The sequence below is a fragment of the Helianthus annuus genome, chromosome 11 (assembly GCF_002127325.2).
Source record: "Helianthus annuus cultivar XRQ/B chromosome 11, HanXRQr2.0-SUNRISE, whole genome shotgun sequence".
NCBI classification, from domain to species: Eukaryota; Viridiplantae; Streptophyta; class Magnoliopsida; order Asterales; family Asteraceae; genus Helianthus; species Helianthus annuus.
The window spans coordinates 36622769-36630405 of record NC_035443.2 but is presented as its reverse complement, the minus strand read 5'-3'; positions in this window follow the sequence as shown (position 1 = coordinate 36630405).

Below are 7637 nucleotides of genomic sequence, written 5' to 3'. Positions count from 1 at the left end.
CGTTTGTTATATTTTTATTTAATATGAGTAGCTAAACGTTGAAACTACTTAGGTTTTGATGAACTAGAAGATTGTAATGCGTTTGTGACATGTTTTCGGTTATTTGATGTGATTTACGTAACTTGGCTTTGATATTGATCTTGATATTGCATGTTGGTATATTTTGATTGTTTTATTAGTCAATAAATTCAGCGGTATAGGCACGAAGAAATTCCCCCTAGACTTAGGATTTAGTTTAATTTGGTTATCTTAGGATTTTCGGGTTGAATATTGTGTTGAGAAATTGACCAAGTTGATTAATAATTAAAATCACGATATTAAAACTTGCATCCTCATCTTGTGACTCGAAAGACAATTAGGGTGAGCTAGGTTATTAGTTAATTATTGGTGGGTAGATTGGGTGACCGATAGCTCGGGCTCGTTTATTGCATCGTAATTAGGGTTTCCTAGGATTTCAATTATCAAAGTTGGGTTTGCTTTGCGATTGTGGGATTCTCTCTCAACATTATTGTCTCTGAGGTCAAAAGGGTTCTATTTTCGTAGGATTTGGTATCGATAGCTCGAGCCTGTTCATTCTAGCACTTCACATTTAGTCTTGCTTTCTTGTTTGGGACATCTCTAGCGGGGGGTCAATCGAGGGAAATAGATATTTAACCGTTATCATTGTCACGTTAGCATTGCATGATTCTAGGGGATTCGACACCTAGGTAGCCTTTATCTCATATATATTTGATCACAATTTGCTCACGTGTTTGCTTCGTTTGCTTGTTTTGTTTCCTACGTTTTCTTGCTTATTTTAGTTGTTAATTAATTATTTAAAATCACTCAAAACAAATCTAAAAATTTGACTATTTATTCGATAGAGGTTCAGTATCTAGAGTTTGCATATAGTGTCCACGGATTGATACCCGGTCTTGCCATCTACACTACACTGCGACCGGTGCACTTGCCGATTGTGTGTGGTTAAGGTTGTGATTCCATTTTTAAAACTTGTTCGAATTTAATATACACATTTTCACACATCAATACGCAGAGGTGATCCAAAGCTAAACGAAACACCAAAGAAAATAAAGCAGAACGTTTAGGCACTAACATCCAGTTCGATACTCACGTATACGCAGAGGAAGTCCAATGCTTAAACAAAATAACGAAATAAAACAAGTTTAAATCTTTGCAAAATGAAAACACAATCACAGTGATTTTTCAGCAAAATTGTGAAAGTTCACAAATTTAACCAGTTTTTATGCTCTTTGCATTCAGCGATTACTGAGTAGGCACACAATCAAGAAGGACAAAACTAAGTACTATGCTTTAAATCATGTTTCCCACTAGAACTAGGTTTTTTCATTTAAGTTTGTATCGTTATCGCAAATATACTAGTCTAGCTGAGCCTATCGTCACATCTTTAGTGAGACCGTTTATCACATTTGACATTACATTTCTTTAGCGTACTGTGATAGTCTACTGATTTACTATCATTTCCTCTTTTTCACAACAAAACTCATTTTTGAATTTTTCAATGTTTTTGGCTTTTTCCAAAAATTTTCTCCCCCTAAAATCAAAATTAGATTTCAAATTTTATTTTCTGGGAAAATTTGAAACATAAAGCAGTAAACTATACAAAGAAAATGACAAACTGATGAGAATTACCTCAATTCGCCATCCACTTGACTTAGACAGTCAGAACTCCCCCTGACAACAAACTATTTTCCCATTTTGATTTCAAAACACTTAAGTTTGTTTTAATCAAAATGGTTTTTCCGGAAAATTAGTTTTGTCTGCCATTTCACAAACATGGGGTTTAATTCATCACACTGTTTTCAACCACTTGTAGGTTTATCATAAAACAATTTTCAATAATCATACTACTTGTAAGACAGTTAAATCAAGTACAACTTAATGTCCTTGATTAACCACTTGTATGTCGAAATATCACAGTTACCAACCTGTGAATTTCTCAAGAAAGATGCCAATTCCTACTCCCCAATTACCAACCTGGGAGTTCTGGCAAGTCAGGATTTTCAAGTAAAGAAAGGTGACACCCAAGCCTGACCAGTCTTGGGTGCATCCGAGTTATTTTCACTCGGTGTGTCAGTTCTCTTCTTTGATTCATAAAATTCCTTTACCAACCATTTTTCCAAAAATGTTTAGAACATTGGGGTTAAAGGCTTTTTCAACATCAAAATCTTTTTTTTCAGAAAAAGATTGATTTGAAATTTCAACTTCGTCAACTTTTTGTTTATAATTTTCAGCTCGCAATGGTGGAAAGTTGATATCATCCATTGGCGGAACTGAATTTTCTCCTTTTTGATCAACAGATAGCTCTTCTGACTTTGACGAGTCAGGATCATCGCTAGAACGTACCTTCTTTGTTTTCGAAAAAACAAATTTATCATCAAAAGGTGGCTCCTTTGTTTTTAACACAACAGATTCATCGCCGACCTTTATTGGAACTGTTTGATCAACAAATTTTACCTTTACTCTACCTTTTGTCCTCAGATTTGTAACTGATGGATTCATTTTACTTGACTGAATTTTTGTTGAGCAAAGCGACTCATCAGAACTTTTATCTGTATTAACAGTTGTACTCGAGGACAAAAATCCTTTCAAGATACTCTCGAACTTTCTTTCTTTTCTTTCTCAGTCGGTCTTTCTGCCTTTGTGAAAGCTTCACTTTCTGTTCTTTCACCTTCTGTTCTTTGGGCTTTTCTTCGACCTTGACTGATTTCTTCATCTTTTTCTGAGATTCAGCCCTCGATCTTTCCATTGATCTCATTGGGCAATCTCTGGCAATGTGACCTTTGATATGCCATTCATAGCATCTCCTAGTCTCAAAACTTTGACTCTGGCAGTTAACAACAATGTGACCTTAGAAACCACTTTTGTAACACACTCTGTTATCGTACCATTCTCCACTTTCAAACCAAACACTTTCAAACCAAACACTTAAATTATGACATTGATTTGCCTTGTAGTAATCACGACTTCTCCTATAAGCTTGATTTGACGTTTGAGCATTGTGGTCAAACCTGCACCACTTATTACCAACTTTTTGTGAGTTTTGATTTTCAACTTTTTGTGATTTTTTTATAATGATTGGATGACTGAACTGATGAGCTTTTATTGTAATTTTGAAGATTTTTCGGCTTTTTAACATTTTGTTTTTGTTCCACATTCTTCTTTACAGGTTTTTGCGTTGAGCATTCACCTTTTTCAGTAGAATGTAAAACAGTTTCTTGAAACTTTTCTTTTAATTTCAAAAATATTTTCTTTTTCTCATTTTCATCATCAGTTTTATCATCACAATCCTCAATTATGACTTTGTCATAATTTGTGACATTGTCACTTATTGGAATCTCATTGATTGGTTTTAGACATATATGATCTAGTAATGCAGACGAAGTCACAAAACCTTTCAATTTCTTCTCTAACTCCTTGATTTTAATTTTAGCACATTCAACTTCCTTTTCAAGTCGAATAATATTCTCAAGAGGAGAATTTATTGCTATTTGCTTTTTAATATTATTTTTACCAAAAATAGATTTTTCATTTTCTAAAATTTTTATTTGATTTAGAAATTCTGTTTATTTTTCTTTTAAATTTTTGTTTTCTAATTTTATCCAAAAATCTTCATTTTCTAAAGATTTTATTTTATTTTCAAAATCTTTTTTAATTTTTAACTTTTCATTTTCCAAAAATGTTATTTTATCTTGAAAATCTTTTTCTTTTTTTTAAAAATTTTTGTTTTCCAATGTCAAACTCTCCACATTTTTTAAGAGTTTAACATTGTCTGCTTCAGATTTATCACAGTTTAAACACTTCTCGGTCATCTTTACAGCTTCAGCCTTCTTCTCAACCTTGATAGCTGAAATTTCGTCAACTTGCTTCTCTACCACTTGAACATTTTCTTTAGATTTGACTTTTTCTTCAGTAGTTGCTGCTTTATGATTCTTTTCTCCTGAATCAGACTTCAATTTTCTAATCTTTTGGAACTCAAGTTCTTGAGCTTGAATCTTCTCGACGAACGTGCTCAAATTGAATCTAAAATATCCAAAGCTTTTCTTCCAAGCCAACAACTACGTTCCCCACACATCATTTGGTAAAGCATTTGCCAACTTATCAACCCACGTCTCATCCATTTTGTTAATGTTCAAACGCCTCATCTCTACATATAACTTGCAATACCTTTCGAACAATTCTTTTGTAGACTCTCCCTTGATACCCGTAAAACTATCAAACTTATTCTGTGCAATATAAAACTCAGAATCCATGTTTCGGTATTAAAAGATTTACAAAGACAGATTTTCAAATGATACGAAAATTCACTCAGCCTAAGAGTAGTTCAATCACTTTATCAAACCACTGAATCAGATGAATATCCAATTGAGTGACAAAAATCTGGTGACAACGGATCGAGTGGGGATTCGCTCGGGCGAGTATCCGATGCTTGACAAATCACCTGAAACACAGACAAATAGAACTGATTAGGATCTGGTGGCAACTCGTTTGGATTGCCACTCGATTTGTTGCACTTTAAACCTTTGAACAAATACAATCTCTTGAATCGGATTGTGACTGAATGTGATATCAAACCTTTCAAACTACAAATCTTATTCGGTAGTCTCCTCCACAGTCACCGCTCCGATTTCCTCAGTTATATCTAAGTTTGATGATGCTTTTCTGCAATGAAATGCAGATCTCCTACGGCAGATCAAGCAGCGGCAGCAGCGTGAAGTAATGTTACAAGGCTTGCATGCTAATTTATTTGGGAGTTCTCACTTAGGGTCCAGCTCAATCTCCATGGGAACTCTCCTTCGGACCCCTTGTAAGTTCCGTTATCACCACATCCACTCCGATACATATTTCACAGGGTCTCACTCCCTCATATGTTAATTTCGGTAATGGCCTAAATGGCTTGTTTCGCCAGGAATCCCTTGGATTCAATCCGCGAGATGACGAGTTGATCATGCCGTATCGGCCAGCCTCTATGTCCTCTCAGTCAAAGTTCACATTGAGGATTGCAAATGCTCCGCTTCTGTCAAAGCTGAAAATGCCATCTTCGTTAAAATATTATGATGGAACGTTTGACCCAGATGATCACATGTTCTCCTTCGCGGGAGCCGCCAAAGTCGAACTATGGCTGTTAGGTCCAGAGTTTTACGCTTCTCTTTATTATGTTTATTTATGTTTATTTGGTTTAGATTAGCAATTGGGCTTGGGCTAGGCTTGTGACAACTGTCAAAATTCCAGGTATCCGTAAAACTATTAAACCATGATTAGTGCTTAATAACTGTGCTGAATTACAACTAATGACTTGAATTGTTTTCTGATTATTGCTTTATACATACATGTGCATCCCATATTGCTTAATGTCATATCATTATTTCATGAGAATTTTATTTGATGCATTAAATACAGTTAGCACAGTTACCAGACAAATCAGGAAAATGCTGACTGAGTTCAGTAAATAGATAGACGTTGTATTGAGACCTAGAATGGGCCAGAAACAAAGTATTACACTAGTATAGTGTGTAGGAAAGTAAGGATCATAGAACTGCCTTCCTAGAAATAGTTTAAATGCCGGAAAGTGCCTAAAACTCACCTAAAGTGCTGAATTCAGCAAAAATCAGCATTTAAACACTCTAATATCATGCGTAAATATGGTTAAATGATCTTGAATGCTTTCCTAAGTGTCGGGAATCAAAACTGTCATAAAAGGGTACATAAAGCACACTAAACTGCAAAGTTTAGCATCTTAACGAACCAGTAACCAACCGAACAACTGGACACTACCAAAAACACCAAATTTTCACTCGAAGCACTGTTTTAACATTACCAAGCTAGTTATGGTCCCCGGACATCATAACACTACATAAATATCTAGTAACTAAAACACCTAACTAATACTTGGATTTCAACCATAATCTAACTAGTTTAGTTTAACCTAGCCTACATACCCCCCCCCCCCACCTATGTAATCGGCCCAACATGGCCCCCACATAGAGATTTCTTTCAATATTATATTAGATTGTGTTTCTCTATTAAGAACACATGAACCATGGGTTAAACACTTAAAATGGACTATAAGTAAACATACAAGATCATAACCTCATATCTACACACACTAAAACACACACATTTTCTTCTTCCTCTCCTTGTGTTCTCGGCCGAAACCCAACCCCCACACACTCACCATTTTCGATCATCTCTCATACATTTCAAGTATATACAAGTGTGTTAGAGGTTGCATAAGGAGGCTAGGAGCTTTCGGAAGTTCAAGGACCTCTTTCATTTGCTTTTATCCATCTCTTAACTTCACTTAACCATCCCTAGCCTTGATCTAGTGGTAAGAACCTTAATCTTTCTATTTTACACCTATTTCAAGTGGTTAAAAGATATTATATAATGTTAATCATGAAGAACACTAAGAATCAAAGGAATGAAACTTGAACATAAGCTTGAATAATGAAGAAACTAAGTTGTTTATGTGTTGATTTACTTGTTGATTGTTGATTGCTTGTGAAAATGATGTTGATCGTCATATGATCTTGCAAGATCATGATTAAAAACATAATCTAGCAAGATAAGAGGATGAACATGGTAGAAGTTAATGAATCATCCTCATGAGAAGCATGAACTTGAAAGAATATGTGGTTTTCTTGTAAAATAATGATCAAAGTAAGTTGTAATACTTGTAGATCTAAAATTTCATGGATGGTTTTTCAAAGAAACCAAGTTAAAAATACAAGTTTTACTAAATCTTGGTTCTTACATAAATAAACCCCATTTTTAAAGGATAAATAAGTGTAGGAACACTTATGTAACAAGAAAAATCAAAGAAGAAACATTTTTGAAAAATATGATTATAAGTTGTGAAGATCCATTTTCTTTAAAAATGAAGTTTTTAAAGAATCAATCACACTTTAAAGGGTAACAAGGCTTACTTAGAACACTAGTAAGTTACTACAAATTTTTATAAATTTTCATGTTCATGAAGTAGTAATTTATGCTTGTTTTGGAAAAATGGGTAAGTAAAGATTGTTTATTGTTGATTGTGAATTGATTGTGTTGATTTTACAAAAGAAAATGATATACCTTCAAGGTATGGAAACCTCCATTTTTAGGGGAAACTATGGCAAAATTTTTCTAAAAATTAAACACTTAGAAAAATATTTCTAAACAAATATTTACAAGTGTATTTCAAACCATAAATTCTTACATAAACTTTGCCATGATTTTTGTTACAAAAATTATAAATATTGGAGGTTGGTTTTTATAAATAAAAGTGACTAAATATGTATTTAGGAAATATATATTTAGAAGTCACCATGTTTGTGATTATTTGTCTACTTTGTGTATTAGTTATATTATTTTAGGACTTGAAATAATATAACTCATCATAATACCAAAAATTACAATCCAAAATACCCAAAATACCGGTAAAATCGAACAAAGGAATATAACTTGCAAAATATTCTGGAAAATTATTCATATGTATATTTTGGTAAATAATATTTTGGACACCAAAGGAAACAAAAATATGATTTTTACAATTATAACAAAATATATCATATTTTTGAGAAGAAGAAAATATATTATCTTTGGATGAATAAAAACATATATATTTTTCTTGGAAT